Source organism: Chanodichthys erythropterus, chromosome 12, assembly GCF_024489055.1.
Source record: "Chanodichthys erythropterus isolate Z2021 chromosome 12, ASM2448905v1, whole genome shotgun sequence".
Classification (NCBI taxonomy): domain Eukaryota; kingdom Metazoa; phylum Chordata; class Actinopteri; order Cypriniformes; family Xenocyprididae; genus Chanodichthys; species Chanodichthys erythropterus.
In genome coordinates, this window is record NC_090232.1 from 25306327 (window position 1) to 25323039 (window position 16713).

Sequence of the window (16713 nt, forward strand, 5' to 3'; positions counted from 1 at the left end):
CTTCCACAGTAAATGGGTATTTATTAACATAAAGGAGCTAGAAACAACATCCAACACATCAAATAACATTTAGAACAGACCAGGAGTGAAGGGAGTGAGTCCATATATAAAGTGAGTGCAAACGAGGAAGTCCAGGTGATGACAATAAGTGATGATGGGGAGATGACGAGGGAAGTGAGTGCAGGTGTGGAGAACAGGAGGACTGTGGGAAATGGAGTCCGGGGAACACGGGAACTGTGACAGTAGGGGGGTGGGCGCCCTGGAGACCTCATGCCGGTGCAGGGAGAGGCATGGGTAGGAGTGGAGGCCGCCCACTGCTCCTGACCCGCCGTGGCCGGCCACGGCGGGTCAGGAGCAGGGGGCGGCCACGGCGGGTCAGGAGCAGGGGGCGGCCACGGCGGGTCAGGAGCAGGGGGCGGCCACGGCGGGTCAGGAGCAGGGGGCGGCCACGGCGGGTCAGGAGCAGGGGGCGGCCACGGCGGGTCAGGAGCAGGGGGCGGCCACGGCGGGTCAGGAGCAGGGGGCGGCCACGGCGGGTCAGGAGCAGCGGGCGGCCACGGCGGGTCAGGAGCAGGGGGCGGCCACGGCGGGTCAGGAGCAGGGGGCGGCCACGGCGGGTCAGGAGCAGGGGGCGGCCACGGCGGGTCAGGAGCAGGGGGCGGCCTCGGCGGGTCAGGAGCAGGGGGCGGCCTCGGCGGGTCAGGAGCAGGGGGCGGCCACGGCGGGTCAGGAGCCTTGGGGGCGGCCATGGTAAAGACCCACCCACATGTGTCCCTCACATGTCCCCCACCCATGGGTACTTGCATCCTCTGGCGGCCCGTGAAAGGCTGGAGCTGCAGCTGGAGCCGGCGGCGGCGGCTGGCGGCCAGGAGTGGGCAGGACCGTTGAAGCGGTATGTGCAGGGTTCTGGGGTGAGGTGAGCTGGTGATGCCCGATAAGCTGCTGATGGGGCTGGACAAGGACTCTGGTTCTTTTGAATTTTATCCACTTCAAAATTAGAACCATTTAAAAAGAGAATTAAATTTAGAGAATCGACTAAGGAGAAATTACAGGCTGGTTCGTTATAACGAATAACTTCCTTGTCCAGTCCCATCAGAAAAACAGCATTAAGGCAAGCATCAGACCAGCTCACCAAATAAGAAACCTCCAAAAACTCCTCCACATACCTCTCCAACGGCCTGCCACCCTGTCGCAAACGGCAAAGTCTTTCCTCTGCATAGAGAGGCTTCGGCGGTACGGGAACAAGGAAAATACCCATCCTTAGAATTGTGGAAGTCCAGCGGTTAGGGTCTGTTCTTCTGTTACGTGCTGGTGTTGTAGAGATGAGGCGTTCACGGACTTCCACAGTAAATGGGTATTTATTAACATAAAGGAGCTAGAAACAACATCCAACACATCAAATAACATTTAGAACAGACCAGGAGTGAAGGGAGTGAGTCCATATATAAAGGGAGTGCAAACGAGGAAGTCCAGGTGATGACGATAAGTGATGATGGGGAGATGACGAGGGAAGTGAGTGCAGGTGTGGAGAACAGGAGGACTGTGGGAAATGGAGTCCGGGGAACACGGGAACTGTGACAGTTGGGGATAGGCTAACACATACACTGTTGCCACATGCATTTCATATAGGCCTACTTCAATAATACATCTTGGTTAGTAAAATATTATCCTAGATCTTGCTGAATATTTTGCTATGGCATGCACTTGCTTTGTTTTTTAATAGATTATTAACGGTGATAAAAGTAATTTACATCCTAATTTATATATATATATATATATATATATATATATATATATATATATATATATATATATATATATCATTATCATAATCGTTTCATTAGTCACTATGCTACAGAACAGGGTCTTCTTGCCCAAACAGATGCAGTAATAATCTGATCAAGTTAACAACAGCCAATCTCTCTGACCCCAAACCACCCATTTACAGTACGTTTCAAGTGAAACTTAAGTATTTTCGATCTGGGCCGTCTTTTTTCATGTTTTTGTGCCTACCCAGCTAACACAGTTACGTTGTGACGACGTAACTGGACCGGACCATATTCGTTGTAGCGACGTACCAAATAGGGACGTAACTTCCCAGATAGCAAACTGACATAGAATCAACGTAGAAACGACGTTTCTCGTGACATCGAAACGCCGTTGATCTCCGACGTTGATCCGGCATCAGTTTGCTCATCGGGGTAATGTTGAATCAACGTCAGACACTCCATTCAAATCTAACGGAAAATCGACGCAATTGGTTTGCTTACCGAACGTTGAAACGATGTTGATTTTCGGATGGTTGAAACGACGTTATAGAATCGACACATATTCAACATAAAATCGATCTAATTGGTTTGCTTACCTAACGTCGAAACGATGTTGATTTCAGTTGAGTGAAACGACGTTGTAGATCAACACGTATTCAACATGAAATCGATCTAACTGGTTTGCTTATACCCAACGTTGATGTTGATTTCATTTGGGTGAAATAACTATACAATTAACACATTTTCTACTTGTTTTAAAAATCTCAAACACTTAATACTAAAAGATAAGCATGTTTACAAAATAATCACACATCACAATCAGTTAACATTGCTTTTAATATTTACAAAATACAGTTACAAATAGCCTACATCGTTAGAGCATACAAACCTTCTACAAGAATGACAAAGAAAAGGCATTTACACTCAAATACACACAGAGGTATAAAAGTTAATTATAGGATATTATAAATAATAAGTTACAAATTAAAAGCAATAATTACTCAAGTATAAAACTGGTCATGTTCTTTTGTACCAAATGTGTTATTTTTATTGGAGCACAAAAGGAGATGTATGGCAGAACTTCAAGAGACTGACAGCCTGAGTCAGAATTCACTATCACTTCTTCTTTTCTAATGGTGACTGAGACTTTACGACTCTCTCCTTTTGTGTTCAACAAAAATAAAGACATATGGGTCAGTAGATGATATATAAAGAAATCTTACCCTTGAAAATGGAGGACAGAAGAATATAGCAGATTAATTGGTTTTCCTTTGCAATTAAAATGTAAGTTCCATGCTCTTGTAACAACAGGGATGTAAACTCATCAGGGGTGAAAATGGTGACAAAGATGTAACCCACAATTTCAATACCATGGAAAATGAAATATATTTTTTAATTTCAAAGTTTATGAATATTTTAATTTATTTTATAATTATTATTGACATATCAAAATTAAAATATTTCATTTTTATCTAAATGTATACCAGTGTCAATTCATGAAGTGCCCCAATGATTTAACGGATTCACTCCTGTAATTGGATAAATGCGAATGTCACTCCTGAAAATTTGCAGTGCAGGTGGTTCTCTATAGCCCCCAGCTGTTAGAATAGTGACTCAATTATGCACATGCTGTATTTTATCTGGCATTATTGTAGTGAAACTGAGCAACTGACAGTGGAAGGTGTAGACAATATTTCAGTGAAGTCATCAAAATGTTTTAGGAGTTGAAAACTTAACTCCTTAAAAACACAACACAACAGTTACACCTTTTAAATTTCAGAGTGTCTATTTACATAAAGTGCAAATAGCGTCCCTTGTTGGCAAACGCTATTTACACTAGCTTTTGGGCCACTCAAGTTTTAAAAAAGAAGCACAGAAGGCAACGTCTTCAGTGACACAGCAGTAGAGAGTAGGGAGTTCTGGCTTTTGATGCAGGTTCAAATCTGCCTTTTGCTAAGCTCGCATTTATTTTCAATAAAAATGAAAATAATGTTCTAAAAGAGGAAATAAGCTGCAAATGAGTGTTTAATAATATTAAAAGTGCTTATTGGGTAGTTAGGAGAAGGTGTAGGGAGGGTTTTATTCTACCAATAAGACAGCATCCATTTAATAATTTTAATAAATACAATCATTTACACTCTATATTATTACATCCTGTTAATGTACAAAAATACTGAGGTGCAAATAGTATTTGCCAATATAAAGTAGGCCTATAGATAGCATCTGTTTACTCTTATTGCAAAGAACTGATACATTACATGGTGTAAATAGAATCTATCACTATTTTCACCTAGTGTAAGAAAATGTGCTATTTTCACTTAGTGCAAATACAAATCACAAAAACTCATAGGCTCTTTTTTTTTTGTAGATCAGAAAAATTTGGCCAATCATGCATATTTCTTTGTGTATGATTTTGTGAATCACCTACACTGTTTGGCTGTTCTCATGTGGTAACATTAAAGAAATATTAAGTGCTAGCTACAAAAAACAAAAAAAGTTTGTAATAAAAAAAAACATCATCCATAAAAGAGACTTGTATCATTTTAATATAGACTAAAATATTGAATGTCAAATAGTAGCATTTATAATAAATATTTAGCTACTGTTCATTTCTTGCCAAAACCATACTTCTACAGTGCATGGTAATTTCAGGGTGGTGCAGTGTTGATTGCTGATTGATTAATAATGACAAGATCAGATTGTCAGATTGTATATTTTTACATTTTGAATATATTACTGTTTGTTAAAATTTGAATTCACGTTAATAAAAAAGATGCTGCAAAGTGTGACATCATATCAGGACTGTTACAGTGTCCGAAGAACACGGAAAATCATATGCTCAAATGTGAGCATATGAATTTCTTAATTTGTGAAATAGGATTTGTGCACCTCCAATGAAGAATTTGAAAAGGTGTAACAGCTGTTTTTGTAACTGGAGAAAAAAAGTTTGCAACTTTTAAAAATTCTTTAATTTTTTTAATAAAAATAAATAAATAATAATTTACTGATGTTTGGCTATTCTTTAAAATTAGAAATCCCACTATCACAGGTGCTCAGTTTTGCTATAAAAATACCCGCACAGAACATGGTAGTAATCAGCCATCCATTTAAAAGCAGAGGTCTTTGTGGTGTACTGTTGGTACATCTGTCCAGGCCAACATCTGATGTCCTGATGCCTTCAACTGGGGATCCCTGAGAACCTGCAATAGAAATAGTACAGATCAAAATCATACATCATACATACCCATTACAAAGTATCTCATCTGGTAACACAAATTATCATTCCAGGATTAGTTTGTTTAGCTCAATATACAATATTTGTGGCATGATAATGCCCAAAAGAAATTATTTCAACTCGCTCCTCTGAATATTCCTTTAACCTGGCATTTTGTGAGAAGACCAATGACCTTGTGACATCTTCTTTTACATTGTAATTTTCATATAAGATAAATAATTAATGCAAAATACGAAACATCCATGTATTTACAAACCTCATTTGGATAAATACGATGGTGAAAACCTTGAATCAGTGATACACAGGAAAGCCTGTCAGTGATGTGCTGAAAAGTAAAAGGAAATAAATAAATAAATAAATAAATAAATAAATAAATAAATAAAAAGGTGAAAGACACTGATAACACTGTAAAACTATATTTTCATAGTGGGTCCTTTTATAATAAAGTCATTATATTATGTTTTTAAAAGATCTTGTTAATTTTGTTTAATAATATGAACAATATTAATAGTAGTAATAGTAGTAGTATATATAAATGCTAGAAAAATTTCACCATGACCTGTTTACATGAACATAATGAGAACAGAAAGTAAAAAACAGCTCCATCTGAAACTTTTCAATCAAATCAAAGGAGTACAAGCTCCTGTTCTAAAATTATAGTACAAATGGCACACAAATGAGAGGTACAGTCTCTCCCTAATCTTACAAAATAACAACCATCCTGACAAACACATGTTCTATGAAGACTAGAGTTGGAATAAAACACCCCTCCTAGTCCTCACATATCATATAAAAGTGAATATGAAAAAGAGTTATTTTTGTTTCCCCTCCTCAAGTCCATATTGTCCTTTCATCTTCAGGAAGCCATCTTTCAGCCTCCATGCAGTGGTTGGGTAGAGCTACATTAGGTTAGGACAACCTTAAGAAGTTATTTCATGTGACTCATAGAAGTTATGTCAGTTACATGTATGTCATATGGGTAGGGATAAGTATCGTTACAGTTCTAACGGTATTGCTACTGTTACTTATTGATCGGGTACTTCAACGGTTTTCTTATCGGTTCTTTTTATTATATACAAATTAAGAACATAATTAACATTGCTTTATAGATGAAATCAACTGAAGATAAAAGACATTAAATCTCTCAAGATCTCAGCAGAGGAGGATTAAACAACTCTACACAACAACTAACACTTTTCTTGTGTCGCGCCTCAACAGCTAAAAGCTGACCGACTGTCGCAAAGCACTTGGTCTACGTCAAAAATTGAATGGGGAACCATTAGTAAAGAGTATTTAAGAATTTATCAGTAAAAAATACATGCACGTATACAAATAAATAAATACCTTTGAGTGGAACAGTATGGCGTCTCTTCACTTAAAAAACATAACTCAAAACAGACCTAGAGAAATACAATAAAATAAATTAACGACCATGATATCCTGTTATCATAATAGTTAAATAAATGATTATAACTACAAGCATTATAACATTATACTTGTCACATATGTTACCTCTTTTAGCTGATTATTTAGCCTACAGGCCTTTCAAGGAATGTGGGACTTCTTTCAAAAACAGATAAAAACCTTACAGACCCACAACTTTTCAACAGTAGTGTACTGAATGATTGAGGTTTTGCTTACTATAGTCATCTGGTTCATGGCCTTTGACAGGAGGTAGCTCAGCTCTGCTGGGGTGCAGGAGGCCATCCTCATGGAAGGATCTAGGAACACAACATGGAATTTGTCTCAGAGCCAACAATATTTATTACAGGTTTATTACAAGGAACCAAGCTAGAGCATAGGTGGGAAGAATAATATACATAATATTAAAAAATAATTTCTTAAGTTAACAGAATTTATATTTTTAGTATTAGAATTCACTATTGTACATACAGTGTCACTTACATTTGGATGTCAAAGACTTCTTAATAAATTAAAAATATAATAATAATTTTGCAAAAGAAAACTGCAGATGCATGGTGATATAGGTTAGATATTGTGAAATAAATGCATATTAAATTATTTAATGAGCTTTCTCAGTTCACCTGTGTTTCCTCCTCCTCTGTCAGCTTCCCCTTTGTTGTAGAGGGGGTTTTCTGTCTCCCCTGAAATTACATTAGAGATCAAAACATGTTTGAAATATAAAACATGTTTGAAATGTTTCAGTTCATTTTCGCGCTCATGTAAGTGACGTCACCGATTAACGGTACAGCAAGCGCATACTTTTAGTTTAAATAAATAAATATGTTTACTATCATTCATTGATAACTTGCCAGCAGAACTTTACAAAACTATCAAAACATCTCCTCTACACATAAAGACGCGATTAAAAGCCCAAACTTTCATTAAACAAGAGCTCAAACTATAACGTTAGCCAACCGCTTCTGAAAACGGTTGAGATGCTAACGGACTTTTTCAAAGACACTAAATCATTTCTTTTAAGTAAATATTCAACAGAAGTCTGTCAATTACACTTAAGAAAAGTGTCAGGAACAGTTTTATATACTATGTGTGTGATTTTATGGACTAAACGTACCTAAAATCAGTGAAAACAACAGCGAGACGGAGTCTTGCTGCCTGACGGTTCCCCGTTTCCATGGCAACTCAGATCCGCTCCAGCGTTTGAAAGCGATTCGAACGTTCAACGCGCACGCGCATTAAAACACGCCACAGTCACGCAGCATTTACAAACATATAATTATAACATTATGTAAATAAATACATCTATAATTAATACATAATTTAAAATAATTAAATAATTATTAAATCATGAATTTAAAATGCATTTTGTAGTTCTATCGACCCATTCGTGCAAAATGAGATAGTGAAACTTTAAAAGAACTTCTTTATATTTTTTGAAAACGTGCTTGGAGTATTTTTTATACCAACACTTTACTTTTGTTATATATATAAAAAGCCATTTTGTGCTTTCAGATTCTCTTTAACTGTAAAAAAATAAATAAATAAAATAAAATAATACAATATATTAGATTATTTTCATGTCCACTACAATGAGCACAGGAAGGAAGCAACAACAACAAAAAAAAATTTAACCATACAGTATTATGAGATGGAGTTCAAACACAGTATGTGAACCAGCGTTGAAGATTTTGATTATAACACATACTGAAACAATGAGCAATGGCAATCAGAATGAAAAAAAATGTAAGATAGGATGGAGTCTCAAAAAATATTTTGATTGTTTTTGTTGGTCGAGTGGGTGAATTATACTTGCTGGTTTTGATAAATATGTGATTGTGTGCATAGCATCCAGGCATCAGTGTGTGTGTGTGTGTGTGTGTGTGTGTGTGTGTGTGCGTGTGTGTGTGCGTGTTGCTTTGTGTACACTCAGTCATTTCACATTCGTTGTTTCACAATATTGTCTCTTGTTAAAAACTATACATAACATGATTCATGAATAGGTTATATTTTTTAATATATTTTACATATGTATGTACACAGGCCTATTTATACATGTAACATCCCAGCTAACCAAAATACGTGACTGTTACGTAACTGCAACGTAATTTGGTGACCAAACTTTCGTCGTGGCGAACCGGAAAAGTGAAAGGTGCGTATACGTCGCCACAACGTAACTTTGTGACGTTGCCAGTTAGTAACTGCGACGTCGTGGCAACGTTGTGTATCTATAGTTGTGTGTTGGTCATCAGTTGGTAATTCTTATATTTATTTATTTTTCTATGGTCGGACATGCAGTAGTTTAACCTAATTTATGTCCTCATTTGCCCAAACTAATGTAAAGGCTATTCCAACAGCTGTGAACGATGAATGCAGACTCGAAATTAATTCAATTCATTTATTTTGAAAAAAACACAGAACATGAACAAAACTCCCAAATAAAAATAATAAAATACACTCAAACTATAAATAAAAACATATAGCTTACAGCGAAACATAAAATAAAAGCATTCAAGACGTTTTGCTCTCAGTATCATTAAAAACATATATGCTAACTTAACATTTTGCTAACATATATTTCAGACGATCAAGGAAATCACAGAGGTAAAAATATTAACAAAAGTACTTAAAGTAGACTGTGGGTAATGTTACTTAACCAATCTGACGCAGTTGTTGAACTTTATTGCTATAAAACTGACGAGAAACACGGAGAAACGTCGACGCTGTCCTCTCCAGCAGCTTGAATGTTTTCCCGGTTGCCATGGCAACTCTAACGGCCACCTGCACTAACGTAAACATAACAATAAAAAAAGGTTTTGCGTCTTTCCAAAGTTAACTTTATACATTTTTATAAAAGCCATGTATTCGTTGTCACCTCGGAAAAATAAATTCTTCTCTCAGAAAAATTAACTTTACACTCTTATCAACATACTGTGGGCACGCGCGCACTCCATTTGTGGAGGCGCGCGCTGTATGTCACGTCACTATATATAAAAAGCAGTCATCCATACTCTGATTTGGTGAAAAGAAACTTTTTGTTTTTCTTAAGGGACATTTCAGTCTTGTGTCTGACATTTAGTTACACGTTTTATATTGCAAATTCTGGTAATAATAACATATAAAGAATGTGTAAATGATGGTAATGAAATTACGAGCACATGACGTTGCTGTTACGTTGCCAGTAAGTCATGGAATGACCATTATATTACGAATAGAGGACGTATCTGGAACGTCCTTGGTAATCTTGTAACGTTAGGAGAACGTACTGACGACGTTGTGATATGGTAATTTGATGGTAATATTATTACGGGCATACAACGTTGTAGTTACGTTACTAGTAAGTCATGGAATTACCAATATATTACGAATAGAGGACGTATCTGGAACGTTCTTGGTAATCTTATAACGTTAGGAGAACGTACTGACGACGTTGTGAGATGGTAATCTGAAGGTAATGAAATTACTGGCATGCGACGTCGTAGTTACGTTGTCAGTTAGTAAGTCATGACATTACCAAAAAGTACGAATACATTACGTAACTGTTACGTCGTGTGTTAGCTGGGATGTTATCATCTTGCTTTTTTTTTTGTTATGACTAATTACTCAGCGTCGGCAGCATTAAAGCAAAAATAACCACGTCATCCGATGTTTTTGAATAAAATAGCCTAAACAGCCTACTTACTAGAGCTCCTCTCAACTACCGTCTGTCTTCTCTCCCGCCGGCGCCGCCGGATTTCTGATTTCTACACGCACGAGTGTGACGTGCGCGGTGGACCAAACCACTGTGAGGCTCAAAATGTTTCTAAACTTAAAACGCCTTTGCGTTTGTATTGCTTTACTTCTTACACAATTATTTTAAGGATATATCATTTATTTACAATACTTAGAGTGGTTTTTAATTATATTTTTTGGGGGGACAGCACTCAGATAGGGGGGGGGGGGGGGGGGGGGTCATGAATTTTAAACATGAACCAACCGTTCCCTTGCATAAATATAATTTCGTTTGTACTTAGCAAACGTTATCACAGTATTTGTGTTTGTAGTTTCAAAAAATTGCGCGAACGTTCCCAGTGTGTGTGTGTGTGTGTGTGTGTGTGTTGCACATCCATAATTGCAAAGGGGACGCGATTAAAACTCTATAAGTACATAAATGTATCAAATAACCATTCAGAGACGTCCTGCTCCATACTCAATTGTGTTTCTTCTGCCGGAGTCTCTTCATCATCTGGGTCTGATTCCGGTTCAAACATGTACAGCTGAATGCCATACAAAACAGCGGGTCTCTCACATAGACTGTAAAAAAATATGGACGTAGCGTCCGTGACGTCACCCATAGAGTTCTGAACAGCAGTTTTGAAGCGAAAATGAGGACGCGGCCATCTTAGCTACGCGTCACCGCACGTCACTCCCGGATAACTGAAAATGGGCAAAGAGGCGGGGAGGTGGTTTGAGCTGATGTGATTGGTTGCTGAAACCACGCCCGCCTAGCTCGACGTGACCACGTTAGCAAGAAAAGGAGCTATCTATCTAGATCAGGGGTCTCAAACTCGCGGCCCGCGGGATGATATATTGTGGCCCCCCACCTGACATCAAAGTTTAGTGTTAGTGCGGCCCGCGAGTTATTCTGAAACTTGTGTTTTATTTTATTATCACTTCTGGCAGTGATCTCAAATTGCCGGCCCGCCCTCCCCTCTACCCGGCAAAAATAAAACCCGCTAAATTATTATTATTCCCTAGTTGCTACCTGACTGATATGCAAAGAAAAAGTCGCCGCTCTATGGGGGCATTCACATATTGCGTCACATAAGCGGCGTCGCGCCGTTCTCCTTTCCAATGCGCTTTTGCTCCAGTGGCGTCTGTCGTTGCTATGCAACCACGAGCCGCACTCTCAACCGCGTCGCTTCTATTATGAGCGCGCTTGTCTAAATCACAGTAAAAGCACTCGACTTTAAGTCACGAGCGTCGATTTAAACCACCGAAACGCGTCCGATGCAACCATTAAACGTAACCGATGCTCAAACGGCATCTTGGACAAATGCGCTGTCAGGTGTCTGTCAAGAAACAGAAGAGTGTACAAATGTATTCAGGGATTGTATTTGTTCAGTACAGTGTTGTTCAGTGCAAGATTTTAATGTTATTTAAGCTAACATAAAGTAAGGGAAAATACTTCCACTAAATGTTAAAAACTAATAATGTATGTAACAATGAGAGCTTTTTATTTTTTGGCAAAATAAAGTTGATATATATAGCTCCAGTTTTTTGTTTATTTCTGACCCCTCCACACCACAAGTTTTGCTGGTTTTGTTCCTAAATTATTAAATTAATAGTATTATAGTAAACTATTGCAATTAATAGTATTATATTAGTAGGCTATATTAGTAGTATTATATTAGTAGTATTATATAATTATATTACACTCTGTAACAATGACAGAGACACTGCTGTTTACATTTAGTATGGTAAATAAAATATTTATAGTATTGTCACGGGAAATAAGGATAGATGCAAGTGGTAATATCTCATTTATTGAGCTTCACTCCAGAAAGTCAGAGAAACATGTAACACAAGCAGGAGAGCGGTGACACAGGGACTTTGATGAGCCGTGACGTGGAGATGATGAAAATCGAGCTGTAGTCCGGGTGAGAGGTGATCGTGTAGGAGTCCAGGTGATCTGTTGTCATGAACATCCAACGAGGAACACAAGACCGGGAACACTGATACGAAGAACTCCAACGAATGCACACACGAGGAACGAGGAACAAAACAGGGAACTCCAACAACGATCTGACAAACATGAAACGAAAGACAAGGCATTAAATAGGCTGGCAGAGATTAGAAACAGCTGCCGCTGATAAGACAATCAGCGGCGACGCCCACAAGAAACAATTAACGTGACAGCACAACGTACACTACACAGACAACAGAGTGAGACAGCGGATCCACAACCGTGACAAGTATAGGTATAAAAACATTTTAGTAGGCCTAATGAAAGTAAATGAGAAATAATGCAAAGGAAAGTACATTTTCTGAAATGTTGCGCTTTCTTGCACTTGAATGTTAATATGGCCCTCCTATGAGATATGCTTGAATGTGGGATGTGATGCCATATGAGACATGCTATATATTTTTTAAAACGTAGCTATTAAACTCACGACAATATTATGTATCTCACGACTTTATATCCCACATTAAAGTATATATTGGGAGTTAATTTTTTTAATTACTAAATTATATAAATGTTCGTAGTACGTAATACGATCTGGGAAATTGCTGAATGCGTAGCTGCGTAGCCTTTGCTGTATGACAGCTGGTGATATAAATCCATCGTCCGGTAAATTCGATCAACGGTCTGAGTGGCTGTATAAGCTACAAACAAGTAGAAAATAATTTATTTGTAGATTATACAAAAGCTATTTGGAAAACAGACAAAACAGAAAAGGTAAGAAGCGATATTTGAGAAAAGAGCATATCAATGTAATAGCCGTAGACGCATAGCGGAACTAACTTTACCCTGCGTCACGTGATTTCCGATTCTTGTGAAAAAGGTCTTGGGTCTCCGGGCCTGTAGCTTCCTTACTCGCGTCAGGTGCGCAAGTCTGGAAAGGGACAATGACAACCCATTTCTGCCTTTTCTGTTTACTGTTCTTCCGTCCAGTATGCTACGAAGGACAGGGCAGTTTGCTCTTTAAAAACAACTACACATACGTCGTCACATACGTGTTGTAACCATGAGTGAATGCATGAACTTTACTGAGGGGGAGTTCTATCAGGAGCATTTTGATTCGCGTGCATATGCTAAGAATTTCTATTCCTGCCCTCACGGTCACTCTGACGAGAAAGATTTCCTTAATTTCATTTTAAGATGCCTTAGCCGAGTTTTCTCAACGGGTAAGTAACCCCAGTCAATCTAATAGCTAGATCTAAATGTTTAATTTTTTTTTTTCTAAATAAGTTTGACTCAAATGTCTGTTTTAAAGGAGAACACAGAGGTCAGAGGCTGATTGATGTTGGCAGCGGACCATCTATCCACAGCGTCTTAAGCGCATTCGAATATTATGACGAAATTGTGCTGTCTGATTTCGCTGATAACAATCGTAGAGAACTTGAAAAATGGTTGAAAAACCAAGGCTGTTTAGATTGCAAACCTTTTTTGCAGCGCGTTTGTGAACTTGATGGGAAAAGGTAATGTTAATAGCCTATATGTATATTAATTGGGTGTTTTTTCAAGGGCAGCTTTGGTTGTTGCTTTTTATTTATTTTTTTATTTTTGAAAACTCGCTTTCAAGTTTAATTGCCTAACAGAGGAAAATTCTCATATATTTACACATAATACTTACTTACCATACTCTTTTTTTTTTTTATTATTTATTTATGTCGCTTTTAACTCATCTTTGAACTGTTCAGCCCGTCTGATTTGGAGGCTTCGCTGAAGCAACGAGTCAAAAATGTTTTAAAATGTGATGTCCGGTTGGAGAATCCATTCTATCCGCACACATTGGAACCAGCTGACTGCGTCATTACATCTCTGTGCCTGGAAGCAGCGTGTAAAGATATTGACATACCGTCGCGCTTTACATGGGCTGACCAAGCTCCTGCGTCCTGGTGGACTTTTGGTCATGGTAGGTGTTCTGGGTGAGACCTTCTACAAGGTGGATGAACAGCCCTTTTCTTGTCTAAAACTGAATCGGTACGACATTGAGGAAGCGCTCAGAGGTTTAGGCCTCTCTATCCACGAGTTTAATATACTGCCTGCAGATGACCAGAGGAATAAATCCGTGTCTGACTTTGAGGCTGTTTTTCTTCTGGCGAGAAAACCTTCTGACTGACAGACCAAAAAGAGGAATTTATATACAGCAAAATCAGTTGCATTTAAATCTTGAGCACGCCTAAATCAATATTTTTTCATAGCCTATGATTTTTTTTCTTGTTTACTAATAAATGGCACAAGATTTTAGATGAATATGGAATGCATAACTCTTAAAACCATACCACACTGTATACGGTGATGGAATTTTTAAACTAACTAATTATGAAGTAACATTTCTCCTACAGGCCTATCAAGCTAAATTTAAAATAGAGAAATAGTCACAGGACTGTGTGTTGTAACAAGTGGAAAAATTTTGCTGTGCTGGCTAGTATCCTTCTAGATATAAGAAGTCTATAAAACATTTTTTTGACCTATTAAGTAGTCCGTGAACTAGTAATCTGGAGATTTTTGATGATTCTGTGATTCAGTTGTTCAAATTTAAATTTACTCTGCCAGTTAGCACGGTAGAGGAACAATGTTGTTTTTCTCAAATCTGAACCAATATATTAAGATCGATGATTATGAGTAATAGATCATGTTATACTGACTGTGTGATGTACCTGAAATCCTATAAAACCTCTTTTTTTCATGGAGAAGAGGGATTCTCTGAGATTGATGAGAACTGATGATTAAAGCATACAAGGACAACAACTGGAGTCTCTGCTTTTGTGCAGCGCTGCAACTTAAGACACTTGATATCTACAGTATTTCCCAGTTTCAGTGTTGTAGGGGACAAGACATCATTTGACTCAGAGTGAGACTCTTAGGTGGGGTTCTGATTGCAGTCAGGTAACTATAGCACAACTCCTAGGCATCACATGTGGTCAGAGCAGTAGTTACACTTAGGCAACCTTTGTGGGCAGAGTGGGTCACCTGAGGATCATTCTTGTAGGTGTCAGGGACACCAAGTAAATCAGGTGTGTAGGGGAAAATCTACCACAATACTTTTTTAATTATGGCTTTTGTTTATTAATAAAATAAACATTACTGTGAAATCAATTGCATGATTTATGTTCTTTTCATAATACACTTTAGCCTAAAGACAAAGGGAGCTTTGTCTTTAAGGAATATTAGAGAATTAATCCAAGCATTCCAGTCTTGATTATGAACCATTTTAAATTGCCAAATAAACAGGCAATTCTTTGACAATATTATGAACAGCCTGCCACAAAGCCTGGCATTACAGCTAGGGTTGTAACGATATACCGGTATGACGATATATCACGGTATGAACACGTACGATTATCATATCGTGTACATTTGCTTATTTACGGTATTGTAAAAAAAAACAATAATAATAAGACGCAGAATTTCACTTGCGCATAGACAACAACTTTCCACTTCACTACTCTAAACTTGCTCCACACCCACACATACAGCAGACAATGTCAGAGACATAAGTTGCTACCTCTCTATGCCCCGTTGAAAAATAAGTTACAATTTGTAGTATGGGAATACTTTAAACAAACGCGGGGCTGTCCTCGAGTGTAGATATCCAAAAACAATGTGGGCGCAAAGTAGGCCTACCTGCAAAAGGAACACATCGAACATGTTCACCTATATTCGAGAACACCATCCGTGTAGATGCAGGTATGTTCCGTTTATAACTTAGGTCGTATGATGTGCGTGATGGAGAGAGAATCCCGGGATCCAGTCATGAAAATGGAATGTACAGTATAACGCAGCAATGTCAGGTAAAAACGCGCGATTTGTTGGACTGATGAATAAAACGAAAGCAGAGCTGTACTATAAATCAAATGGCCTAGGCGGGCTCTGTGAATATTAAAGCGCAAAAAGACTGCTGTATAAATATATCCGTTTGTTTTGCGTGTCTGCCTGTGTGAATGAGCTGCGCTGTTTCCTGTACTACATACTTAAGTATGCGCGACGCTCTTACTGTTTTTTCAGTGTTTGAAGTCTCGTTATCAGAGGACATGAACACAAACATATTCAAGGTTGCTCTGAGATAGCGCTTAATGAGCATTTCATCATTTTATTTGAGAAAAACCATTGTCAAATACACTGAAACTCAAAGCTCTTCATTACATCCCGTCAAAATAAAAGACCTTTTTAACCCGAAGTTTTTAACTCGAAACTGAAATTTATTATAATTGTTAAATAGAATGTACTTCTCAAAATAATAATAAAAAAGTTAATTTCATTTACATCATTTTTGATAATATTTGTATTAAAAAATAAAGAAGAATGAAGTAAAAGCAGAATTTTGAATTTTAATTATTAATAAAAGATCTTCTAATCCATAATCATTTATTAAATGTATTTGATTGTTTTTGATTATTGAAATCTGAATAAAGAAAACAAACATTTTAATTAAATTATTGGTCATTTTAATTGATGGTATAAATAATTATTGATTGTTTAATACCGTATACTGTGATACCGTGAAACCGTGATATTTACTCAGACGGTTATCATACCGTGGAAATCTTACCGTTACAACCCTAATTACAGCTGCTGATAAA

At 37.8% G+C, this 16713-nt stretch overlaps 1 pseudogene; it reads left to right on the forward strand.

The window, feature by feature from the left end:
- The first annotated feature begins 13137 nt into the window (after positions 1 to 13137).
- On the forward strand, positions 13138 to 15029 carry LOC137032797 (indolethylamine N-methyltransferase-like; annotated as a pseudogene).
- Positions 15030 to 16713: the final 1684 nt, after the last annotated feature.